Genomic DNA, 27,287 nt, shown 5'->3' on the forward strand with positions numbered 1-27,287 from the left:
AGAGGATCCTCCGGGATGTGTGAGATCCACAAGAGAATTACTAAGGAAAGAAAATAAACATTTTAAAATAGGCTATCCATTTGTTGCATGGGGAGCACCTCAAATGAGCAATGTTCTCTTTGTTCTCTTTTGTCTGTGGCTATGAAAGCTGCCACTGTCAGCCTCTTCCTGACGCTGCCTGTGATCACCACCCGTTAACCCAGGGCAAAGGTGTCTGGGTTTGGAAGGCTGGAATGGGACCTGCTTCTATTCCCTGTTACACTGGGTTTCCAGCTGGAGCTCTTCTGGGCAATACTTCTAGGTACCTCTGAGCCACTATTCCCTGGAAACCTCTGTTCACTCTCCCTTTCTGGTGCAACATTAAGAACCACCATCCTTTTCTAGTTTTATCTTCTAATCTATCACCTTGAGGAGTTGGACTATTGATCTCAGATTTCTTCACTGATGAAAGTGATGAACTTTCCATTCTAGAGAGACTTTGACCAACCCTCTGAGAGAATAAATGAGCATATGAAAAGCACCAAAGCAGCCTTGTTGCTCAGGAAGAATAATGCCTGTCCGAGGCCAGACTTTCCAGACTGGCATATACTCACATCAGGTTCATCTTCTGAGCAGCTGAGAATCAATCACAAGTGTCTATTGAATCTTTTTCTCAACCATTTTTTATCCCAGAAAGTCTCTTTCTAGAAATCACAGTTGATTGTAAGTCCTCTTTTCTACCCAGCAATCATCATCTCCCAAGTCCGAAGCAAAGACATAGCTGGCCTTCTCAGCCCCAAGAGTGTAAGAATTGATTGACTGATTGATGGCTTGGCTTTGCAAGTGAAGATTTGGGAAGGGGTTTACCCATGCTTACTACAAGCACAATGACTAAGGGCAATGTGGGATAGGCAAATCTGGTTGGAAAAGAGGCTGCTTAGGCATTCAGGATGTTTCCAATACAACGGTCATCTCCTGAGACCATCGTGAGACCCTCCCGAGTGTAAGAATTAGCTATTTGGTTAATGACATGGTCAAATCAACATGCTGCTTCCATCATTTGTTCTTTGGAAAATTTTACTGACATTGTCAGGAAAAATCCAGACTGAGACAAATTACAAACTGCAGTCTCATAAAGTTTTAATCAGGTCTTATTTCCAATGGGAAGCACTGAACAGCTTTAACTGTGGTTGGCATCTGAAGAAGTGAGAGTATGTCTGCAACACATGCTACAGGTTCAAGCATGTATATCTGAACTAGAGCAGGGTACCCTCTAAGCTCAAAGCTGTCCTTGGGCTAACTTGTCATTCAGACTGAGTTCTTATTAACGTATTGCTGAACATCACACTAATGAAGCCATATTGAACAGAAAGCACAGGTACCACTGAATCCCTGATTATTTAGTAGGTTGTCTGCATTGTTGTTTGGCTAATGGCTTTCCATTTTATTGCACTTAGTGTAGCTACTCACACACTGCAACTTCATATAGGCAACATAAGCTACCTTCTATTGGTAGGCTGTGCCTAGAGATGGTAACAGCTGGTACTCAAATTTTCCATTAATTCCTTTTTATTCAGTCACAAAGTATGTTGTGTCCCCAAACTGTCTATAATTGATGAAACAGAGCAAACTGGTTGCCTAGTAGAATAGACGACATCTGTTGTAAGCAGCGGTCTTACAACAGCAAACTGCAACACTAGACATGTTCTGCACCAGGAATTTATCTTGGGAACTGATCCTTAAAAAATTGAACCAGGAAGTCACAGTGGCTTCAAAGGATTCTACTTATGTACATAAATATTTAAAGGTTCAGATCTGCTCATACCTGCTATCCAGCTGGAAACAAGCTCTGGGCTTTTTGGTGAAGCTTGTAAATGTTCAGAAATACACTTGGATGGGCCAACAATGGATCAAAGAAGATACTGCATTAAGTTATTTAATAAGATAGACATTCACCAACAATAACTAGAAATTAAGGCATTACTCTTATGCTGGGAGAAAAATTATAGCAACAAATCCTTGGGAAAGGGAAGACTGGACCAGAGGGGACAGCAAAGCACAGTCAGTAATGTCACTGCCAAAGGTGCTGTCCCATAGTACTTGAGTAAGATGAGCAAAGCAGGTTGAGTGACAGTAACTAGGGTCAGCCAAGGGTCCACAGTGTTCATGAAGCAAGTCAATGATGATAACACAGGTCTAAGTAGGAAAACCAAGTCAGCAAATCATGGTCATGATCAGGTCCAGTGAGGTATTAACCAAGGCAGGCAAGAGCCACTGCTGGCCAGACAAGTTCATAGTAACAATGCTGTCCCAAGGTTATGCCAAGAGGTCAGATGCAGATTGACAGTTTACATGGCTGCAACACAGCTCAGGCACAAACAGGGCAGGAGTATGAGCTGAAATGCAGCCCCAGAGTGAAGGAGCTGCTTCTCACAGCTTTCTCGCACAACTCACCTAACCAAGGTTACCCAGAGGCACCATGTCAGAACCAACCTTAAGCAAAGGCAGACAACCCAGGAGTGGGGAATGTGCTACAGGCCTAACAACAACAACAGGATTTAATAAAAATAAAAGTGTAACTGGCATGATTTATACCCTAGTTGTCATTTAGTCCCAAATACAGATGGAAAAAGAACTGCTTGAACATCCTTCAGATGGAACTTGAAGTGTCAAGTAAAGTGGAGACAGCTTTTGTAATTCAAATGCACATTCCTTTAGTTGCATCTGGTAGGACCCTTTTGGCTTTCTCTAAGCGATGTCAGCTGATGACAGTACCAATAAGGTTCTCTAGGATGATCTGAATGCATTTTTGCTGTTATGATCTGGTGTCTTAACTTACCTATTGGTCTAAAAATCTGTCATTAAAATTCATCTGATCAGTGGTTTAAATTTACCTTTACTTTTGATATTAAGCAAGACTATGTCTCAATGTCAATTTCTGGGGACATAGGCTTAACCTGAACAAAATGCTACTGGCCTAATACAAAATTAATTGTCCTCCATCATCCCGGGCAACTAAAACAGGTGGCAGCAATTTTATCAGTTAAATTTTAGAAACTGTTTCATAAGAGGTTTCGAATGAGGAAACTGCTATAGATCACATGTGCTGCCACCCATTGTATCCAAGGCTGGAAAAACAATAACAACAATCTAATGAAAAATGGTTATGAGGTTTTGACTGTAAGAGGTAACATTCCTTCTGTCTAATAATGTTGACAATAAAGTACTACTAATCCTCAACAACAGCATTTTACTTCTTGGTTCAATAGAAGAACATGGTACTACAGCTGCTATTTTGATATAAACATCTGTCCACACCCTGTGGCTATTTTGACTTTAAAAAGAAAACTAACCTCGCATATGTCAGCTGCTGGAAGGTATAGAACATTAATGAATGAAAAAGCATTAAAAGCTGATTTAAATGTGCAGCATATGAAGAATGAGAAGTGTCAGGTGAAGTAATTAGCTAACAGAAACGCCATGGATTTCTGAAATGTTATTTTCATGTAACAAATTTGGAATACAAAGCCCCAAGACTTTCAAGTCACGGATGGTTACATAAGCCATGTGCAGGTGTGGTGGGTAAACTGAGTATTCTTAGTTTCAGAACTCTCACACAGAATGCCAGAAGAGACAACTGTACTTTTCCTGGCTTCCCTGCACAGAGCAGTCAAAGGACTTTCACATAGGATAGAATAAAATTTTTTAGAAAGCTGCCTGATCTCATTTTGAAGTCCTTAGATGGTGCAAAGAGGTTTACCTCACATGTAGAAATCCCTATCTACTGGACTGCAGCTTCCAGCAGGAAATTTCACCTGCAAGCTATTATGCTATTGTCTAAGTTTGTTACTTCTCATTCCCACATGTAAGCATTTCTACAACATCATCAATCACCTTCAAAGCTGAAGAAATAGTACTTCTTAAATTTCATATTGGAAGGTTTATTTTACAGCTTCATATTTTTCTCCAGTTTTAATCATGGACAATGATACAGCTTTCAACTGATATACATGGATGCATTTCTTCATGTATAGATGTTTCTCTATTACATACATTTTTGGCTCAAGGTGACATGTAGGAATTAAGGCACTGAAAACATGATGAGAGTCAGAATAGCCAAAAAGTTGTGGATAGGTATGTACCTGTAACCAACTTCTAAAAGAAAATTATTTAACTGTGAAGTAAAGCAGTAAACCAAGAGGATCACCCAGCCCTACGTAGGTATTCTGGAGCATCTATCCAGCAGTTTGAATGCCCTAGTGAAAAAACAGAGCATGCTCATGATGTTGTGTATCACACCATCCTGCTCAATAAGAGGCACCTGACTTTAAATCCTTTTGCTGTGTTCTTCAGTTCACCATTTACAATACTTAGTTGATTATTTCTCACTCTTTTCATTCAAGATGAGTTCAGAGGCAATGTTTTCACTATCAGCAATCAGCACTAAGCTTTGAAACCTTAAACCTCTACCATCACAACTGACAGCTTGGCTTTGGGGTTAAAAAAGGATATAATCTACCTATAAACCTCTGTCTCTATAAACCTCACTTTAAAGAAGATCTCTTCCCCACAGTATGGTTTTCCTTCACCTCATTCCGTACAGCTGCTGTGGCTGATGGGCTGGGAACAAGGGACTCTGAGCACTTGTGTGAAATGGAGCGTTCCTGTGCAGTTGCTAAAATTATCATGAGGACTGAAAGAGGGAGAATGGAAATAGAAATTAGCAGCTTATAGCTCCCCAAATGCTGATCAGAATTCTGTGTGATGCATCTCTACTGCTGGACATCAAAATGCTGTTTTAAAGAGTTATGAGGGCATCTTAAAAAGAAAAGGCAGCAGCATCCCTTAGAACTGAAATTTATTTCTGATACCAGTCTTCCCATCTTCATTACTCTTCCTCTACCTTCCCTAATAAATAATGTAAAACATTTAGTATTTGAAATAAAAAGCATTAAATTTACACTGAAGTTTCTAGGATTATCCCCTTCTGTCCAGCCAGTACTTCAGCAAAGACTCCTTGGTAACAAGCATTCAGACACCAGAGAACTCTACCCACAGAATACAAACAAAAGCACCTTCACAGTACATAAACCCTCTTCCTAACTCCTAAAGGAGACTTTACATTGTGTTCAGATGGCAGAGATCTGTTTCTTGCAGGCAATCTGACAAATCTATTTCAAATCATAGGACTCTTATAGAATGACCTGCTGTTCAGCCTCTTTTATAGCAGGTAGTTTCTAACTTGCTGCTTCCAATAGTGGTTTATCTAAGATCTCAAAAAAAGGTGATTTCACAGAGAAACATCCTCTGTCTGGTTTGCATTATTTCCAGCTATTCAGAGTTAACACTTTGCTGAACTTGCAGTTCACATGCTTCTGACCTTGATCAGCTTCTTCTAGGCAGGTACTAGTGACAATTGGTCCTTGTCAGCCTCAGGCATTGACATAACACCTGCTATGCATCCAGATGCTTCCTTGTGCCTTCGTGAATGTTTCCACCTTCTGCCTGCTGCTGACAGACACAAATACTGCTCACACCACGTAGCTACAACAATATCTCAGGAAGAAAAACACTCTCTCAAGTAACATGTCCACATTTTGTGAATAGTGACCTCCATGAAGAGAAATATCAGGTACAAAAGAAAAGCCACATTTCTTCTCCCATTTTCAGTGTAATATTTTTATTCAGTATCTTTTTGTCAGCTACAACTCACTAGCAGCTAGCAACTGAAAAGAGCATGCTTTTAACTTTGCAGACATAGAGGCCTATCAAAATGAGAAGAGCCACAGCATCACTTGAGAAACTCAGAACTGAAAGGACATGAGAAACACGAGTAATGTTTTTGAGTCACAGAGGTACTGCATGAGGCCTGTGGCTTTTGAGTGTCCATCCTCAAAGGAAACTGGAACCAAACCACTCCATTTTAAGACACATTCTTACCCTCTTTTCCTGTCATATTTACTTAGGTTGAAATTTCACCACAGCAATACCCACAATGAAATAACAACTTTTCAAATAACCACTTGCTAAAAAGCAGCACAAGCCTCCCCACAGCTGATACCTCAGCCTGCTTCTCAAGTTGGAAAATTTCCAGCACCTGCCTCCAAGCCTTTGACATGAACAAAATCGGACCATGGCAGGGAGTGGGAGAGAAAGAACATGTCCCATGTTCTTTCATGGAACTTGGGACAAAGAGCCTCAGGGACTCCTCCTCAGCCCCACTAGGAAGTATATTCTAGCTTTGCAGTAATATGGCTCTGGGAATAAGATGCTTTTTCTAAATAAAATATCCATAGCTATTTGCAGATAAATGTTAATAAAAATCTTGCAGAAATGACTGAGTATCTTTAGGTTTCAGTTTCTGCTCACGTAAACTATTTCAGCCTTACTTCTCAAAATCTGACAGTTTCAAAAGAAATTGGTATTAAAGTGAATTGCTAATGTGGAAAACAGCCTGTGATGCAAAGGAATTAAACATTGCATGAAAGAACATGTGGAAATCAAAATAAATGGTGGGAGGCAAGTCTTTATTGCCAGAAATGAGAAATTTTCCCTCCCTAGCCAGCAGTGTGAGCAGACACCTGGCAAGAGCCACCACATGCAGGATTCTGAGGAGTCTTTCCCTGCACCTATGTGGCTGTGCTAACATAACCCATGGGGGGATTATCCTGGTCAGTTATCCCATGAGGAAGGGAGGCCAGCCTCCAGCTGGCAGGAGTAAACCCTATCTGCAGCTTTCCAAAAGGAGTAGAAATTCACATGCAGAGTCAGAATGATCGCCAGGGTATTTCAGGAGCTTGTGCTTATTGCCATTCTGGGGAGCACCATAAAAACATGGCCTCAAGATGAGGAAGATGCAAAAGGAGAATGGCTGGGACAAGGGTTTGTGCATCTCAGCACTGAACAGCTGATGATGGTTTGTCTACTGTAACCAGAAAGCCAGTAAAGCAAGACACAGGGCACTGTTCTGCCTCCATGCAAATCCTTGCTGAGCTCTCATCTTCAAGCATCATTTGCAGCCCCACTCCCCACATCTCCGGAAGGAAATAGCAGAGAGAAGGAAGGAACACAGAAGGGCAATTAGAATGATGAAAGGGAGAGATCAGCTGCTTTGCAAGAACTAAAAAATGCTGAGGGGGCATATAAGCAAAGCTTACAAAATCATGAAGGCAAGGAGAAGGTAACTGCACAACTTCCCCATTAAATCCTTCAAATACCAGAACTATAGATCACCCACTGAAAATAGCAGGGGATCAGTTTAGGCCATGTAAACTGTTTTTTTTTTTTTTTTTCTTCACGGGTCGTAGTGAACTAGTGGAATCTGTTGCCATAGGAAGCCATCGAGGCAAAAGGTTTGAGCAGGTATTGTACCAGTTCATGGACAACAGGTCCATAAACAGATACTGAAGGAACAGACCAGACTTCCCCCTCTAACATCTCTGAAACAATGAATGTGGCTATTAGAAGAACACAAGAGGCATGGATGGCAGAAAGCAGCTAGATTTGTGTGCTCACCCTACACAGCATTTCCAACTGTCACCATCAGAGACTGGTTTGATCCCACAGGCCATTTTTTGTATTCTTGGAAACCCAGTGAGATGTCCATGATATTTCCATCAGGCTTCAATTGATTCCCACACAGCATTCAATAAACAGGCAAAGCCTTTGCTGGTGCAGAACTTGAGGAACCAAAATGTGCATAACTGGTGAAAGAGGAACAAGCTCCTTACACACAACTTCAAGGGCTCTGTGAAGAAAATCACAGAGGGGTGCAAGCTCAGCAAAAAGCAGGATTAGGGGGATCATTATGTATTTGACTTGTGAAGGTTGCTGAAGGCTGGGGTTGGCTCTAAAACACGAGTCTTTGAGACTGTGTCATACTTTGAAACAAGATAAAGCATGCTGCATAGTGGCACAGTCCGAAAAATCAGTACAAGTTTCAATTTTCTCTTAACTGGTTCAAATAAAAAAAGAACAAAGTAAATACATAAATTAATAAAATAGAGTTACAGCTCTTCCCTGTGCACTTGACTCCTCCTGTAGTCTTAGGTCTTCCAGGTACAATCCCAACACTACTACAATGCTTACCACACTAACCTTGCTTACTGACCAGTGTCCAGTAATGTATACAATATGATAACAGCACTTGTATTCAGGGTTGGATTACAAAATGCTGCTTTTGGTGGTTTTAGTGCCCAAGAAAATACTATGTCAGGGCAGAAAGCAAATCCATAAATAGATGCTTGTGGCTTTCCTAAACTCAAGTTTTCTAAATTATTACATAAGACAAGTTAATCTATAAAAGAAGAAAAGCAGACTAAACTGACATCCCAGGTTGCCTACTCTGCTCAAGAGAAATCAGTGATGAAATGTATGGTAACCCCACTGTGAAATATATTGTAGCAACAACACCCAAAATATACTATTTATCATTGCTCCCTCCTCTCTTCAATTTGCTGCATCAGTTTCTCTTTGACCTCTTTTGCACAAGCAAGTGGCTGACATGATCTTTCAACCAAGTCTACTCTTTTTAGGCTTTCAGCAAAAGGCTTAATTTAAACACAAGGTGAACCTTATGTTCTTAGTCCTATGTCATGCAGCTGTTCTTCCATGAGTCCTTTCATCATCCAGCAGTTTGGCTGGTTTGGTTTGGCTTTATTTTTTGCTGATTTCAAATTCTTCCTCTTATTCTTTGAGTGGTTATTTGTCCTTTTTCAGCCTTCTAGCCACAGGTCCCAGGCCTGTCAACCCAAATAACTAGGCTATCTGTACCACTGTAGAAACTACTTTGCCTTTTCCTTTCCATCTGATCATAGCCCTCTCCCAGCTACATTTCTCCCTGACTGAACCATAGGCTATGACTAGAAGCTACTTTTAGTATTCCAAACTTGGTGCTCATTTGCCTCAGCAGTAATTAGCTTAACCTAATGCAACCATATTTGCAAGTTTATAAGATGCTCTGATACATCTCCTTTGTGCCCAGAGACTTGCCTGTTTTTTTAACTGAATTTAGAATCACAGAGAGTTGTTTATACACATAGCAATATATTATAAATAAATTTTATATTGAGCTGAATCTCTATTTTACTCTCTGGTAATGTTTCTCAAACACTAACTTTTATAAATTTCATAAAACACACAACATAAAAGGCAATAAAGATAGGGACAAAGGAAAGTTAAGCTCTCAAATAAAATGTTAAGAATCCAGATCCTTAATCCAATCTTATTATTTATTTCAAACTACCCAGAAAGCCCACCCAAATTACCTATGTTATTTGTTATTACTGAAGTTGTTTTCTGTTGTTGCTATGGTGGTCACATCTGCAAACCAGCTTTGGAGTGAATGTTAATAATCAGTCCTGAAAGACAGTGTGCTTAGTCACTATCAGAGCTACTTGGAACTGTGGAGATTAAACATGGTAGCTCCTAAAGAAGTATGGGGATATTTTTCCTTTAAATTCAGTGTCAGAAGGAAAGGCTAATTCTACAGCTGACTTCTCTGAACAGAACATTAGGAAAATTTCATAGTACATAAACCAAGAGGTGGACCCAAGCCTTGGCAGAGCAATGCTTAGTGTAACAAATAGTCTGGTTCTCAGTAATATGAAGCCCCATGTGCTTTCCAAGTATATTTTGTTTGCTATGAGCCCAACACAGTAAGTGCTTCATCTTTCCCAAGGTTTCTTGGTACTAACATCCTGTCAACCCAGCCCTTTTATATTTACACAGTACTATTTTTCAGATGTTAGGAACTGGCTTTGAGAAAGCCTTAAGGTTTTATTTTAAATCACGTAGCTTTTGAAAGTAACAGACATGAACTAGGAGTTTAACACTGCAGAAATGGCCATGTAGGAAAGCAAACTGTTTTTAAAGAGCTAGCTTGCTTGTGACAAACAGTCAGCTTCTCAGAAGTTAAAATGGCAAACTAGAGAAACATGAAAAACAGAACCTTTCATTGCCTACTTTTTAATGCACAGTCATAGCCTCAGCTAGTTTAAATGCATAGGAATTGTGTGCAGCATAAATCTTTTCCCTCTCACTCCAGAACAGATTAGCACATAGGGAAAAAAAAAAATAAAATTTCTAATCAAGGCTGCAAGATGATTCAAAATCAGGTTTCATAATTTTGGTGCACCAACTGATGTGGCAACATTTAGCATAAACCGTTCTTAGATTTTCACCTGCTGTTGTTTAATAGATTTTCCTCTACCACTGACAGGGGTTTTAGATTGCTTTAATTTTAAGCCTCCAAAGGATGTTATTAAGAAATAAGACAGCAGAAATAGCAAAGAAAAGAGATGAAAAAGTTGTGGTACACACTAATGTAGCTAGGTCTAAAGCCAGGTCTATGCTACGTATTAAGGTCTAAGGTCTATGCTACACATTAATGGAGAGAGGTCTAAGGTCACACCTTATTTTTGTCCATTTGTGCCTCTCAGTGCAATAGTTTAGGAACACTGAAAGCAGCAAAGCAACTCAACAGCTGAAATAATAGGGAATATGAAATGCAGGTCATGGTAGGATAACTCACCTGTTTTGGTTTTTTTTTCTTCCCTTCATAACTACTCCAGCCATTTTTCTACCAGTTCTCCATGTACTAAAGAACAGATGCAATTCACCAAGAGAATAAGAGCTGTATGCTGCCTGTTATAATGGAAGAAAAGATCACAGGAGAGATGCTTGCATGGCTGTAAATCACAGGGCTTTGAAGTGAACTGTACAAGCCCTATCAAAACATATGCTCAAAACCATCTGTGTAGGAAAGGAAACAGAAGGAAGAGGGGAAGGAAAGAACTAAAACCTAAATTTCAGTGGTGTCAATTACATTTTCGGTTTAGTAAAAAATATTTTGTAATACTAGATCAGAATGCTAAAAATGGGTAGTTTTCTGTCTACAATAAGTAGGTGACAATATGAATACTGAATACTTGATTGGATTGTTCAAGGTAACTTGTGCATCAGCAAAAGTAATTGTGTGTGATTAATCTATGTCTGAGGAATAACAACTGCCACATTCTGAGCTCTAGAAGTATGATTCATTTAGCAGATTTACAATCTATAGATAACACCTGAACTTAACAACAACCAAAAAATCAATGTGACTATTAATGATGTGAATTTGATCTGGCAAGAATAGTATTTACACAGCATCCAAGAGACTATTAGTTAAATTGTGCAAGCAAAAAAAAATACTGAAAGAGATAACTGTATTTCAGAATATGTTGTGCTAATGCATTGTAAACACCTTGCCATTTCCTGTCCAATAGGTCCCGTGCAAGAGTACAAGCTTCACTATCTGAGCTCTTGTATGGCATACAACCAAAAATCCACCAATATCTATACTTTGAAGATCCCTGAACCAGACTGTAAATTAGTAGCAAAACACCTCAAATGGAAAAGTAGAGCTTTCCTTTTAATACTTAACCCATCATTCTACAAATGACACACATAATGTGTCTGTAAATACTAGAGTCTTTCATAATAAAAGATCGATCCTTTAATTTATTTCCATTCACTTAATCAAAAGTCATATCTGAGAACAGATCCACCAGAAACATTTCAAGTGGCAGTAGTCAGAAAGCCTGAACTTCCAAGGAGACAGAAAAAGTCCTGAACAAATGCAAATAGGAGCAAGTGAAGCAGATACCCAAATTTAGGAATCTTCTAATTATATCTACTTGGAAGTGGTTGCATTTACAATGGTCAGCATTCAATCACATTTCAAACAAAAAGGTTATAAAAATACTTACAAAGGTGAGAGCTTCAGATTCAACACATACAGAAAGTCGATATCTGAGATATATGGTTCCAGTTGTAACTGTGATTGTTGACTCAGATAAGACTATTGTGAGCCAAATGACATCTTACAAAAATGATATCCAAGTCAGTTCAGAAATATCTCAGTTCACTCACCCAAACTGAATCATATCTTCTATGCAAATAGTGCAATTAGTAATGATGAGGTTGCTTTCATCAGCTCATTGCTAAGGCAATATACTTTCTGTGCTCTGGATCACATTAAAATCTGCCATTTAACCCTCACAGGACAAACAAGGCTTGCCTGATAAGTAATTTCACAACTATCAAAAGACAAATTAACTTCAAGAACCACAGATTAAAAGTTATCACCTGGAATTTTCTTAGTTTTGTGTTGGTACAAATAGTGTAGATGTGTGCCAGGACTTGACCTGTCCACTTCTGACTGAATGAGACTAAAAAGCTTCTTTAACAAACTGAGGGCTTATTTCCATCAATGGGAAAGTAGTGAGGAAGCTAAGGATATATCCTGCAATGCCCAGTACAGACAGGCTGCAGAATTAGTGTTATTTTAACCCTCCCAACACCAAAACACCCCACATGCAATTTGAAAGCATGTCTGTGTGAGACTCCCCAGCTGTTTGTATTCAGTGGGATTCCACCTATTCTGCAGTATAATTCATGCCAATTCTTGCAACAAGTGAATTTGCAACAGCTCAGAAGGATTTTTGTTTCAGTTTTGCTTTTTCTTTTTTAAGGAAATGTTGGAAAATACAGAACTATTAGGTAGATGCAGAAAGAAAGATAACAGGCTCCGAAAACAGGCTGTCTGCTTTAGCGTCACAAGCACAGTCCTTGCAATGCACAAGCTATCCAAGTGGTCTGTGACACCAACTTTATAACAAGCTTAAATATGATGAAAATCAATCTTCATCCCATGCACACCTTCAGCACTGTATCACTTGACAGCTGGTACCCACTCATTAGTGTGATCTGCTCCTGTCCTAATGAGTCTACTAGCTTGTTAAGAGCTCTGGATCCTCTGTCAGCTCAGGGATTAAATGATTGCATGCTTTTTAAAACTGCTCTCACAAGAATACAGGAAAGTAGAAAAGTCTGGCTCAAGATGATGAATTCACAGTGAAAATGTTTGAGTGATATTTTTCATTACTTAGACATTCTGAATTTGTACCTACAAGGAGATAAAACCATAGTCAACACTTCCAAGAAACTACATCTTTTCCAAATTTTTCCTTCTTTCAGCTATTTTCAATTGCTGAAAAAGCCCAGTTTCCCAAAGCTGGATAGTTCTAGCACACTGTCAGCCAAAGCACCCCATGCAATGCCAGGTTTTTTGATCAAGCTCAAGAACAGTTCAGCTGACAAACAGCAAGATTTTCACCAGTTTTAAGCCCACAATGTTTCTTCACCAAAATGTGATTTTTGCCTCAAACCAAGAGCAATTACTGCCTTTTGACAGCAGTGTGATTTTAACATGAGCAAAGTCACTAATGACCTGTCCCCTCATTTCACAAGGAATAAGTGAAAGTTCCCAAACTGAACTTGCCATTATGCTTCAACTGTGTCGCTTAAATTTTTAATATACTGCTATTTATAAAGAGTATGGTAAATATTAATGTTATTAAATTACAAAAGTACCACTTAGCATCAGTAAGTCTTCACTATAGAATTTTTCTTTTTTACAAAGCAATTCAGAGTCTAGGAAGAATAACTAATAAAATAAAGTAGGTCAGAAAAATGCCCTCTCATTTTGATCTAATGGTATATAAAGCTTAGGCTCTAACTACAAATAATTGCTAGTATCCTTTATAATATACACTTCGGAAAAATACAAGATAAACATAATTACCCATGCTGATGGGTACCTTAAAATGCACAGGCTTTTGTAGCTCTCCTAGTCGCCTTTGACTCTGATAAAGAAAAGATGTAACTGTTTTCCCCAGCAGTAGAATCACAAACAAGTACTCTAAAAACTGTTTATGTGAGAGAGAAAAAAAAAAAAAAGGAATAGTTCTTAAGGGAATGCTTTGCAATCATTTTCCAATTAAAATCCTAGCTCTGAAACAGTTCTGAACTCCGATAATGAGAACACTGAGGCAAGCTGTTAATTACTTTTTATTTCTGAGAAAATTGCAAGATATTTTGAGTGCAATTGGTACACGTCCTCTACAGTGTTACTCCAAAGGCACTAGGAGGAGCTCTAATTGTTCCCCAAAAGAGATTAATCACCAACTAATAGCTGTTAAAGTAGACCCAGTTTACATGGTTTGTTAACGTAGTTGTTGCATAGAAGGCATGAAATACATCCATAGCACAGAAAAGTAAGCTTATTACTAGAGGGAAAAAAGACTTCTGGCAGAACAAAAGTTTATCAGTGTTTCTTGATACTGTGGTCTCCTTGTCTTTACATATTTATCTATCAGTGTATCTGTTCACGCTTCATCCTATGCACATATATACGAGTTCCCACCATGAGTAGAATGGTGAGGACTACAGGTGAGTCAGCCTCCCAGGGTAGTAATACATGCCTGGGTGGATATATAATGATGTACATACATTATATAGAAGCTTCTTTTGTTTGGAAGGACACTGTGCTGAACAGTGGTAAAAGGCAACAGTTTGTAGAAATGTGTTTTAAAATAGACATTCTTTACACATGGCTTTTAATAATGTCTTTATCTCATTAGACATACATACTTAAGCTGCACATGGTTAGGTACCAGAAACTGCATTATAATTCCCTTAGGTTACATCTACATGGCCACAAATATCCCCCCTGGGGAGCAGTTTCTTTCTTGCAGCCCAAACAGCATAATGTAGGCCACACCTACCTCCACACTGCACACCCAGTGCTCAGTATTCATCCTATGATCTTAGGTATCTCCTCATTTGTACACTTCCTGAGCACAACACATGCACTGTGTGCACCATTTGCTTGGTCATATCACAGAAACAAATACCTAAGGCATAGCTCCTACCTTTGTGTGGCACTCTGCAATGACATCCGCACACACTGGTCTTGGTACCTCTACATCCACTGCATTTTCTCCTTGTACTCTTTCCAGAGAGTCTCTGACATCTTCTCTCCCCAGTTTGTGGGCCTGTTTTTTTCCTGCAGATGGGATCACAAGAATTGCTCCACAGATTCTAGGTTTTACTCCAGATTTAGAGCCTGCCCATTCAGGTACATGGTATGTGGCAGGCCAGCTCACCTGAGCTACCACCATTCTATTTCTGATGGGGATGACTTACGTATACACACAGGATGGACAATAATGTGACCACAGCTTTCTGGATATCAAAGAGCCTAACATCTGGTATTCAGCACTAACAAACCATCTCTCAGGAGGCTATACCACTGGGGATGTTTACTATTTCCCTCTGGAACTTTGCCATTACTGATTCATACAGGAGAGTAGGGAAACCCATACATATCTGCTATGAGCATGTTTGTGAGGGAAGATTGAGAAATTTGAGTGTTGGCTTCCCAAATATGTATAAGGCTGGACAGACCCTACCAGTCAATGGCTCTTCAGCTGCATTGGAGCCATCAACAAGAACTGTATCCAATTTGCTATATCAAATCCCATGAGATTCCTACCAAGAAATTGGTTGTAAAGGCTACTAAGTCTAAGGCTTGGAAGATACTGTGCATCTCCTTCTAATGTAATCACACAAGCACCCACTGGTGCATTTCCACTAGCCATGACCATTTGCAAGCCCTTTTCCTGCATTCTACCTTCATCTTTCTCCTCCTCCTTTAGTAATCCTTGAAGTAGTTAATCTGACGAACATCTACAAATACAAGTTCAACTGTATTTAGTAGACACTATTCCAGGCCACACTGTTGCAGTAATCCTGAAAATACCTCCCCAGGAGGAGTTAGTCCTCTAATGCAAGTAAGCCTTTCTTTACATACCTTGGGGTCAGGATGTACTCCACAATTCTTACAGCTTACTGATTCCACACTTGTAGGTCTGGTTTTGCAGCATCTGGAAGAATACGGCCATCCTCGGAAGTCAGGAGTTAACACATGTCAATGGGTGATGCAAACTCTTATTTTGTCAGCTGAACTGTTATCTGTGATAGCACACAGTAGAGCTGTGGAAGCAGAGGAACTACTTCTTTAAAGAAAGATTTCAGATGTATTGGATGCTTGCGACACTGAACAAGAGCTGGAGATGGGGAATTAAAATCACTTTGTGGTTTCAGAGCTGTCACAAAACTGAATTTTAGGCAGGGGAATTTAAGAACAGGAAAGATAGAGAGCTGTTTGGAGGCAGGTCAAAGGAATACCAACAGTATAACTCAGAATATCAACAGTAAGACACTGAATAACATGACAGTCTTTGCCTCCATCTGTCCAAAACACATTTCTGTGTTGAGTTTGGTTTTGTCAGGGAACAGAGATTAAAGAGCTCATACAGGAACTCTAGTACTAAAACCTTTTCTCTATGTCCAGAGCTGCACTTGAAGTCGATGTGATAAGCAGACAAGGACAGCCTTTCCTTCTGGAGTGTCACTGCACTGCAGCTGGCAGTACCACAATTCATGCTTACGAATCTAGCTAAAAAGCCCAATTGTATGAGTTTTCTGCATTGATCACCCATGTATTCAGTAACAGCCAGGGACTCAACCTGCTGAACTGCTGACATTCTTGATACTGTTCTTGATTTCAACAGCAGTTTTAGCATTATCATCACACTCACTCAAACTGTTCAGCACCAGTACTACTTGTCATGTGTAAGTTATTTTCAACCACTAGCAATAATCTAGCAAACCTCCAGCGGTCATCTCAACAGTTCCAATCTCAAACGTTTTGTGATACCATGTTTATTGGTTCCCACATTGCTCCCCCTTCAGCTTCAGTGAACCATTGGGACTGTTTCTCATTGTAGCAATACCTTCAATTTCCTCAGCTGCACAGATATTTCAGGACAAATTTTTCCCTAGCATTTGCACAATGAAGTCCTGAGTGTCAGACTACAGCACCACAGATGAGTAAGAACAGACCTGCCAGATGTCCAGGTTCGATCTGAGCAGTCCAAACTCCAGCACTGCTACCAGGAATTACCATCTCAAAGACTTCCTACAGCAGGAGTGAATCTTTGTATTTAACAAGTCATTGATATATTTTTCTTCTATGAATTAATCTAATCCTTTTTGGAACAAATGCAAATCTTCAGCATCCACAATGTCCTTTGATGAGCAATGTCACAACTAAGTAACATATTTGATGGATTATATTTTGCATTTGTTTTGAACCTACCACGGGCTGAGCAGTTTTGACACCCACTAATTCTTGCACAGAATGAAGAAGTTGCCTATGCAGATCTTGCCATTCACAGCTTTATACATGGATAACCTGTACCAGTTACTTCTTTGAGACCAAAGAACCTGGATGAGGATTCAGCAAACTGTTCCTCATACAGGATCATTCCATTCCTTGATTAGAAAGTCAGCCATCTATTAGACAGAACATTTACAGTGTCACTATATTCTTCTTAAGAGGACCAATTATAAAATGTTCAAGATGTCACAGATTTATACAGTAACATATCCATTTAGTGATGAAGAGTTCAAGAAAGAAAAGAGCACAAGCAAAGGATGTTGCTGAGTGGATGATGTTAATTGCATCTGAGCTTCACAATGGAGCATGATGGCTTTAGAGCTGTGAATAAGCCTGGGAAATGCAACATTTCTACACAAGCAGTGAAAAGGAGTCTTGTGACAGAAACAGCAGCTGCAAAGGGAGGAACAAGTAGCATCGACAGAATTTGTTTTAACCATTCATGAGATAAGTCACAGCCACAGTGTTGTTGTGCAAGACCATGGAAACAAAAGTTACAGCTGCAATATTTAATGTACACTGTGCGTACAACAAAATGTGAACATACAAAGACAGTGAATTTTTGGAGAAAAAAAAACATATATTGTGTGGTCCTTTTTCATCAGCAGACATCAAACAAGAGACCAAGAAACTGTCTCTCACTTAGTTATTTTTATAAACCAGAAGACAAAAAGCCCCCAGATTTTTCGGAAGACATTCATAAAACCTCCTTGACTATACCAGAGCACACAGGCATGTGCCATTTACAAAAATCCTTGCTACTCTGGTCTGTGGCAGTATTAGATTTGCTTAAAGTTTGGCAACCACTCAAAATTTACTTATTCTGATGCCATAGAAAGCCTTTTCTCATGAAATTTCCACATTTCTTGTATTTTCAGACTGCTGCTTTCATCACTTCTATGCTTCCACTCTTTGCCAAAGCAATTGAAGCCAGAAAAATAGCATGTTAGTATGGAACAGCAGCAGTCACTAGGTTTTCATGGTAACTATCTCAAAACCAAGTTAATTTTATTCAAAGACGTATTCATTAGCAGGAAATGCAGACCTGACAGAAAATATATGGCGCATGAAGCTCTTCCAAATAAACAAAGATTTTATTTTGCTAAAGATAGCTCAACATATTATGGCAATATCAGGAAGCAATACTCACACTGATTATTTGCAGCAACATCTGTAAGCACTGTGCACTCTGAGCATTTTTGCCTTAATGAACACTTTAAGGTCTGATACAAGAAGTGGAATAGAAAATTAAGTTCTCAGAACAGAATCATGCTTAAAACAAAACCTCAGGTTCACCTCTGATGTTTATGGAGGAAGTGGAGAAAGTAAAAGTTTGAACAATAAATACAAGGCTAACTACAACAATTGTTGCAGTGAGCGCAGTAAGGCTGATACACAGATGAGTTGCATTAACCTTTCTGTTATCCCTCTCTGCACTAACAGGTTAATGTGGAAATGCTAACATGGCACTTTTAAGTCTCATCTGTGAATTTTTCAATTAGTAAATAAAAAGGAAGGAACAATAATAATTTTGCTAACAAAAGCAGCCTTTAGGGGGTTGGGTTTTTTTTTAATTCCTAAAGGAAGAAAACTGACAGAAACAATGATAATGGCAAATTACTGTTATCATGAATATTCTATTAATCTCCCCTTGCAACCTTATACTTGAATTCTGAGCTTATTCTTCTTCTATGATTCATATATATATGTGTACAACCTAGACTGCTAGCCTACAGCTTACCAGTTGTGCACACAAGTGATGCTCTGCTAACTAAATTTTGTTTGCAACAGCAGAGATCTGTCATATATTGATTTAACCTCAGCAAGTTGGGGCATACTTATTTTTTGAGATTTCTACCTTCACAAAGGGCAAATTGTGCCTGACTAGCTTGGTAGCCTTCTACAACGGAGTGACTAAATCAGTGACAAAGATTGAGTAAGACAAAGAGCAACTTAAGTACCTACCTTAACTTCTGCAAGGCCTTTCACACAGTACCACAGAACATCCTTGTCTCTTAAATTGCAGATACAGACTCTTCTAGGGAAAAGGAATTGGCTGGATGGCCATGACCAAAGAGTTTCAGTCAACAGCTCAATGTCCAAACAGAGCTCAGGAACAACTGGTGTCCCTCAGAGTTCTGTGTCCGGCACTATTGAATAACTCTATTAATAACACAGTGGGATTAGCTCATTCCCAGCAAGCCTGCAGATGACACCAAGTCAAGTGGTGCAGTTGATATGCTTAAGGGAAGGGCTGCTATCCAGAGGGACTTTGACAAGCTTAAGGAGTGGGTCGACATAAACCTCATGAGCACAACAAGGCCAATTGCGAGGTCCTGCAACCTGGCACAGGGCAATAACCAGCATCAGTACTAGATCAGGAGTAAATGGATTGTGAGCAGCCGTGCAGAGAAGGATGTAGGGATACTAGTGGGCGAAAAATTAGGTATGAGCCAGCAATGTGTAGTCACAGCTTAGAAAGCCAATCATATCCCACTGCTGCAGAATCAGTATCCTCTGGGCACAGAGCAACAAGTATGGTTAGATCTCTCTATGGGTCTGTGCATGTATCAGCAGATCACTTCTTGACTAGAGAGTGTAAAAGTCTGCATTCAGTGATAGGCTGATCAAGCACAGAGGTACCTGGAAGGGAGGTTATGCTCTGCATATCGTATCTGGTGACAGTGTCAAATGCTTGTCCTCAGAGCAGATCTGATAACAACTGAACTTTGAGCTGTTTTCAAGCAACATCTGGGCTTTCCTTTGAAAACTTGAGCTCTGGGACAAGGAAAGTGAATCCAACTGCATGACAAAGTCACCTTCTTCTACTTAAAAGCATTCTAACTAACCAAATGATTTTTTAATCTTTGTCCACAGGTGCTCATACACATGTCAGAACTCATACCCACAACTAGATACATTTCATCTCAGAATGTGCAGGTATGTGTGCGTACAATGTTGCTATAAACATACAATTACAAGTAAATGTCCTTACCTACTATTCAAATCCAATTACTTCAGTGGTTTTGTCATGCTTTGGCCAGAGTAAATTACTGCTTGCAGTTAGTTTTGCATTATCATGTACCTGGGATGAAGTACCTTTTATCCAGCAGCGCAAGTAGTTTAACTGTGGTAAGTGCTGGAAAATCAAGCTGAATTAAAAGAAGTTACTGGAGTCTTTGACAGCAAAATGGGAAAAATTTGCATGTGCCATGATCCAGATCTGGATCTGTCATAGTCCGTGTTCCACTACAAATATTGTCCTATATACTTATTTTCAAAAAAGAAAAATCCATTTGTGATAGAATGACGAAGATGCTAATTACAGTTTCTTAAATTAAACCTGCTCTGTAACAGATATTTTGGAGGAGTTGGCTATGTTACAAAGTGCTTTACAGTCTCCTTTTATGACTCCATCCAAGGCCAAAATCCAATTAATTGCACAGTGAAAACCTTGAAAAATCTCCAGACAAACAGAAAATGGGATATGCCAAAATTGGTTGAATCCGAAAAAATCTTCCAGTGCACACATTTCAAAATAGCTCAAAGTGTATTTTTTACCAATAAAAAGCCTAAATCAAAGCATAACTGATCAAATAAGAACAAGACTTATGTACAGCCATTTCCAACCAATGTGATCAAAGACAGAAAAGGAAAGCTCTAATAACAGTACAGAGGATTTTAACTTGATTTGAGTGGGGCAAGAAAAACAGTCACATGAAGACATTTTTCTAATAAAACAGCAGTGACATCATTCAGCCAGTGAGTATTACAATTAACTCTCAAGGACTTCTTAGCCACATTCTATCAATTGACATACTACCTTCTACACATTATTTTGCAGGAAAAGATGAGCAAAATATAACTGCAGGAAGCTGCACAAAACAAGGCTTTCATTTGGTACGTGACAGAAAATGAGCAAAACAGTCTTCCCACCAAAAAAGTACTAACCTAAAGACAATGCAATATATGTGAAACCCTGTGACAGATTGAAAAGCAAGAACAGACCAAGAAATTGTTGCCTGGCTACAATGACTAGCACAAAACTACACAGAACTGAGTAGCAATACTAAAACTTTGAGTACAACATAAATGGAGGTTAAGACTAACTGAAATTTATCATCCACTCTCATATCCTAAGTCATTGTAAAAAGGGCATATTTTTCTGCTCACTGATTTTCTTAACTATTTTAAGAGCTTATAAAACTACAGCTAATTTTGCTTCACTATTTAGAGAGTTCTGACAATAATATTTATTACTAATAATCTAGGTTCAATGTCTTCGCCCATGTTCATTTTGTCCCAGTTTTTGTCATGAAACAAAAGAATCCAAAAGCAGATGGGCTTGACATGAGCCCCGCTGTGCATGAATTCTGACACATAAAAAATGAAATGCAAATAATTAATGAAAGTCCAAGAATTTTAGCATACTACTAAGGAATAAGATTGTCCAACTGTGACATTAGGACTGACCTCTTTTAATAGAATAAAGATATTTGAGATTTGGGCTTTGCAAATGAACCATAACGAAGGAAAGGAAATTTTTGCTGTGGAAGAAAGAATTACGGTGGTGTGGCTGCTGTTCATAGGATCCTCTCTAGCACTGGACAAATTTGGTTAGGACTAGATTACTCTGGGAGGGAAAACAAGGCATTATCCAAGAGTATCTATCAATGCTTATCTTATTGTAAGTACAACTGCTGGCCAACATACTAACACCACTGGAATTTTTGGAATAGCCTTGCAGTACCCAAATATTCACTCCTGTCACCTCATACCAACTCATGCATCCTAAATATGAACTAATTTTAGCTTGATAACAGATGTCTGAGGACAGTAATTATCAAAAAGTTGAGGCCATAAATCCACAAGATTAAGTCCCAATTCACTGATTACAAAAAGTTAAAAAAGAAATTAAGTCTCATTGTAGAGAATATTTGCAGGAACTAAATCTCACTTTTCACCATGGAGGAAGGATTTGCACAGCAGACAAAACCATCTCAGATAACACAGTACTTGTGACTGAGATTAATGACTACAGTTTGTGTTGTGGGTAACTCTCCAACAGAAAGCAATGCTGCATTTTGTTTTACAAACACATGGCTTCTGTCCCCAGCAGTGTTTAAAGGCACTGACTGCATCAAAAGTCATGGGTAATTATTCAAGCAAGTTCAAAGAAACTTGCCAGGCAGCTTGCATGGGACAGGGGGAGAGAATAAACCTCAAGTTTGCTATTTCTATTCCAGGGGGAACATTAAGAGGGTGAATATCTGCCTTCCTCCTACTCTTTAGGATGAGAAAAGTAAAATAACTGCAAGGTACTTTGTCACTTAATAGCCTGGTCTAAGATCAGGTCTCTGCCAAAGCTCAGGACAGGGAAAGGTGGCATGGCCTCCACATCAGGTCGTCACTTGACCATGCTCCAGCCCTCCAAATGGAATCCCATCCTCCCCATCAGGCTTGCCTCTCTCTCCATTATACAAACTCTCTTAGCTTCCACAGAACCAAATTTCTTTGTCCTCATACCTAATTGTTGGCCATTCCCACATACCACATGGGCCAGGACTTGAGCACCAGCTTGGCAACACTCATTCCTGAGTTATCACAGTAAGCAGACAGATGGGGCAATGGCCAGCCCACATGAAAGCCTCATTTTCCTTTCTGTTTAAGGACTTAACTGAAACAAAGATATTTAAATTAATATTTTTCCATAGTTGACATCTGGCTTTTTTTTTAGCTCCCTGAAGACATGGTTACAGAAAGGCCACAGGTATATTCCAAATAGATGTTTCCTTCCCTGTGATCTTGCAGAGCCCATTGCACACCTTCCCTTCTAGCAGGTCCTGCTTTGAGTCAGTGGACAAGCCCACTACTGCTGTAGGGAAACCAGCCCCCAATAGGACATGGTGTGTTACTCGGACTGAAGTGAATGCCAAATCAAGTCTGAGAAAGGCTTAATGACACTGGCAATACTAAGTAAAACAATAAGGACCTTGTACACAGTATTCATGTTAACAACATGCAAGGAGAAGAAGCAAAATTGTACCATTTCATTTCCAGAGTTGAAACATCACCCACTGATGTGGTAGGAAGCCTGCCAGAAAGCCAACCACTGCTGGTATTGATAACACCAAGATAAATGCACATTACAACAAGCGGCTGTGCTACTGGAAGCATTTAGTGTTGCACTCTTGATGCCAAAGGCTCTGCTGTCTTTCTCAGGAACAGCTCAATACACATACCCTCTTTGGAAAGAGGCAAAAGCACAGAGGACTTGGCACACTTGCCATGAACATTAACACAGAGATTTGACTTTCTTATGGCTTGCGGTCTTTATCTTACTGCTAAGATCACATCAGCCAGTGTAAATAGACTACAAAGTCTTCCATATCACTACCACAGGCAGTATACGAACCACATATGCATGCTGTGTTTATGTACTTCATATCAGTGACAGCAAGATGAATGTCACATTATTCAGCCCACATAGCAATGCCTTTAACAAAGTGATTTAAGTAGTTTTCATAACTGCAATGTAGTTTCAACACTGTAATTAGTTATGCACAGTAGCTGGAAGCCTACCACTAGAAGTTTATATACCATAATGTTTTTTAAATCAGTTTCATAAAGCCCCATCACAGTATTTGACAGTGTCATTATATTTTTTTTGTATCCGCATTGTAGAAGACCCAAAACAATCACTCCTGGAAGCAGCAGCAGGGCTGGCAGGCTCCTGGCCATGCTGGGAGGAGGGAAGGGAGTGATGCTGCAGCAGAGCATGGCTCTCTTACCACACGGGCCTCCAGCACAAGTCCTGTCTTGGCATAGGCATCATTCATGCCTCCAGTGGTCTAGTGAAGGACCACAGGAAAAAAAAAAACATGCCAAATTCAAGCCAGAGATATCTTATCCAGTAGCAGGTGTTGTCTGAGGAAGCACAGATTTGAGAATAAAGGGTGGAGAACCTCCCCTCATATCAACAGATTTCTGGTCTAATCAAAATTATACAGTAGGCAGAGTTACTTGTATGGTTCAGTATTTAGGCCAAATATACTTTGGCAGTTTATAGAAAAAAAATTGTCTTATTGGGTTTGCCAATAATTACAAGATAGAATCATAAAATCATAGAATAGTTAGGGTTGGAAAAGACCTTAAGATCATCAAGTTCCAACCCCTCTGCCATGGGCAGGGACACTAAACCATACAGTCCCTAATGAACAGTTCCTCCCCAGCATCCTTATAGGCCCTCTTCAGATACTGGAAGGCTGCTATGAGGTCTCCATGCAGCCTTCTCTTCTCCAGGCTGAACAGACACAACTTTCTCAGCCTGTCTTCATACAGGAGGTGCTACAGCCCCTGATCATCCTCGTGGCCTCCTATGGACTTGTTCCAACAGTTCCATGTCCTTTTTATGTAGAGGACACCAGAACTGCACACAATACTCCAAGTGAGGTCTCACGAGAGCAGAGTAGAGGGGCAGGATCACCTCCTTCAACCTGCTGGTTATGCTCCTTTTGATGCAGCCCAGGATATGGTTGTCTTTCTGCGCTGCAAGCACACACTACTGGCTCATGTTCATTTTCTCATCAACCAACACCCCCAAGTCCTTCTCCTCAGGGCTGCTCTGAATCTCTTCTCTGCCCAACCTGTAGCTGTGCCTGGGATTGCTCCCACCCAGGTGTAGGACCTTGCACTTGTCATGATTAAACTTCATGAGGCTGGCATCAGCCCACCTCACAAGCGTGTCAAGGTCCCTCTGGATGGCATTCCTTCCCTCCAGCATATCAACAGAACCACACAGCTTGATGTCATCAGCAAACTTGCTGAAGACGCATTCAATCCCACTGTCCATGCACCAAAGATGTTAAACAAGACCAGTCCCAACACCGATCCTTGAGGGACACCACTCGTTACTGGTCTCCAGCTGGACACTGAGCCATTGAGACAAGTGAAAGTTTCACCTCTTTAAAAGAAACTGTTTAATCAATCAGATACTGGCAGAAAACATCCTGACCATCATATTTTGTTGCTAATTTAGACACAAAACATGCATCATCAGCTATTCAGTAGGAAAGAGCAGGAAAAAAATACGTGGACTGTGAAGTATTATAGTAATCTTATCTGCTCTGTTTACATATACACCTAGCAGTTCATGGTAAAGCACTGCACCCCAAAAGATGATGAAAGGGAAGAGAAGGCAGGAGAAAGACAGGAATTTCAGGAAAGGTGGAAGACAGGAACTCCAGGACCCCCCTTTCTTTTGAGCAAATCTAGGTCTCTCCTTGAAAAACAAAAAAACTCAAAACAAACACACAAAAAAAACCAACCAAACAAAAAAACATAGTTTCAAGTAGCCTTCGTTTAACTTGAACACCCTGGCAATTTTCAAGGCTGAATTAGACAGAGCCTTGGGTGGTTTAGCGTGAGGTGTCCCTGCCCATGGCAGGGGGTTGGAACTAGATGATCTTAAGGTCCTTTCCAACCTTAACTATTCTATGATTCTATGAACTTGGTGGACCTACAGGATGAAAGGATTCATAGAACATACATTACTGTATCAGAGACACCCACCACTAGGTGTCAGCCCAAATTAAGGTATTATATATATAAATTTATTTAAGAATATCTCACTTTCATTATACCTTGAGCCTCTAAGTATATCATAGCAATATTCATACACACATATATAACACTCTTATGCTGACTTTAAAGAACAAACCTAATGACATTTGCAGAAAAGCATACTGTCAAATACCTAGAACTTTTTGGAAATTCAAGTAGGGCACTTGCTTTTACAAAGCAACATTTCGTAGAATCGTTTAGGTTGGAAAAGACCAAGCATTAACCTACCACTGCCAAGGCTATCACTATACCATGTCCCTAAGAGCCACATCTACACATCTTTTAAATACCTCCAGGGATGGACATATTTCCCTGGGTAGCTTGAGAGCCCTTCCAATGTCTGACTACTCTTTCCATGAAGAATTTTCCCCAATATCCAATCTAAACCTTTCCTGGCACAACTTGAGGCAATTTGTTCTCATCCTACTGCTTATTCATTTGGAGAAGAGACTGCCACCCACCTTGCTACAATCCCCTTTGGTTGTTGTGACCGAAGTGCAGGAGCCAGAACTTTGCCTTGTTGAACCTCATACCACTGGCTTCAGTCCATTGATGCAGCTTGTCCAGATCTTTCTGTAGAGCCTTCCTACCCTCCAGCAGATCAACACTCTTGCCCAACTTGGTGTCATCTGCAAACCTTCTGAGCGTGCACATGATTCCCTAGTCCAGGTCATTGATAAAGAGATTAAACAGGACTGGCCCCAGTACTGACACCTGGGGAACACCAGTTGTGACCAGCTGCCAACTGGATTTAACTCTGTTCATCATAACTCTTTGGGCTTGGACATCCCAGCAGATTTTTTACAGAGCAAAAACATCCAAGCCCATCTGTTTGGAAGTTGTGGAGATGAGGCACCTTCACACAGAGAGAGCAGCAAACAAGCTCAAGCCCATGGAAGTGCTTCATCTTTTTAAAATTCAAAGCCCTGACAACTAAAACATGAGCTGAAAAGGTCAGAGTAGAATACCTGCCCTGACACTTTTTTCTGAAGCAATGAATCCATTACCACCACAGAGCCCCTGCTGGCTACAAGATAAAAGCAGATAGACTATTTATCAGCATTTTGTCCAGAAGAGAATCAAATAACTGTCATATCATTTCTGAACAGACCCTGTCTGAACACCTTCTGTCATTAAAATTAACAGAACTCCCATTCCATTGCAGAGCTTAGAGCACACAGGACAGGGATATTACACAGGGAAAATATTCAGAGTATTACACTGTCAGTCATAAATATGCATGCACTCTTCAAAGCAGGCTTCAAAAACAAAACAGCTGGTTATGAAGTCTCCTGTAGTTAAATTTTCATTCCCTTCTCTAAGGGGAGTATAATGAGACAAAACTGAATGTGGAAAAATGTACTTAACTGACATTGCACTCTGTCTGAAAAAGCTTGCAACATTGTCCCCCGGTAACACCTAACACAGACTCTGCAGGCTCACCCAGTGATGTAAAGCGCTGCAAATAAAACAGCAAGAGGGGGGAGGAAGCACATACAAAAAACCCAACCAGAAATAGCAATGGTCCCGGGAAAAAGAACTGTTCCAGAAGACCACC

Source organism: Melopsittacus undulatus, chromosome 5 (genome assembly GCF_012275295.1).
Source record: "Melopsittacus undulatus isolate bMelUnd1 chromosome 5, bMelUnd1.mat.Z, whole genome shotgun sequence".
Lineage (NCBI taxonomy): Eukaryota > Metazoa > Chordata > Aves > Psittaciformes > Psittaculidae > Melopsittacus > Melopsittacus undulatus.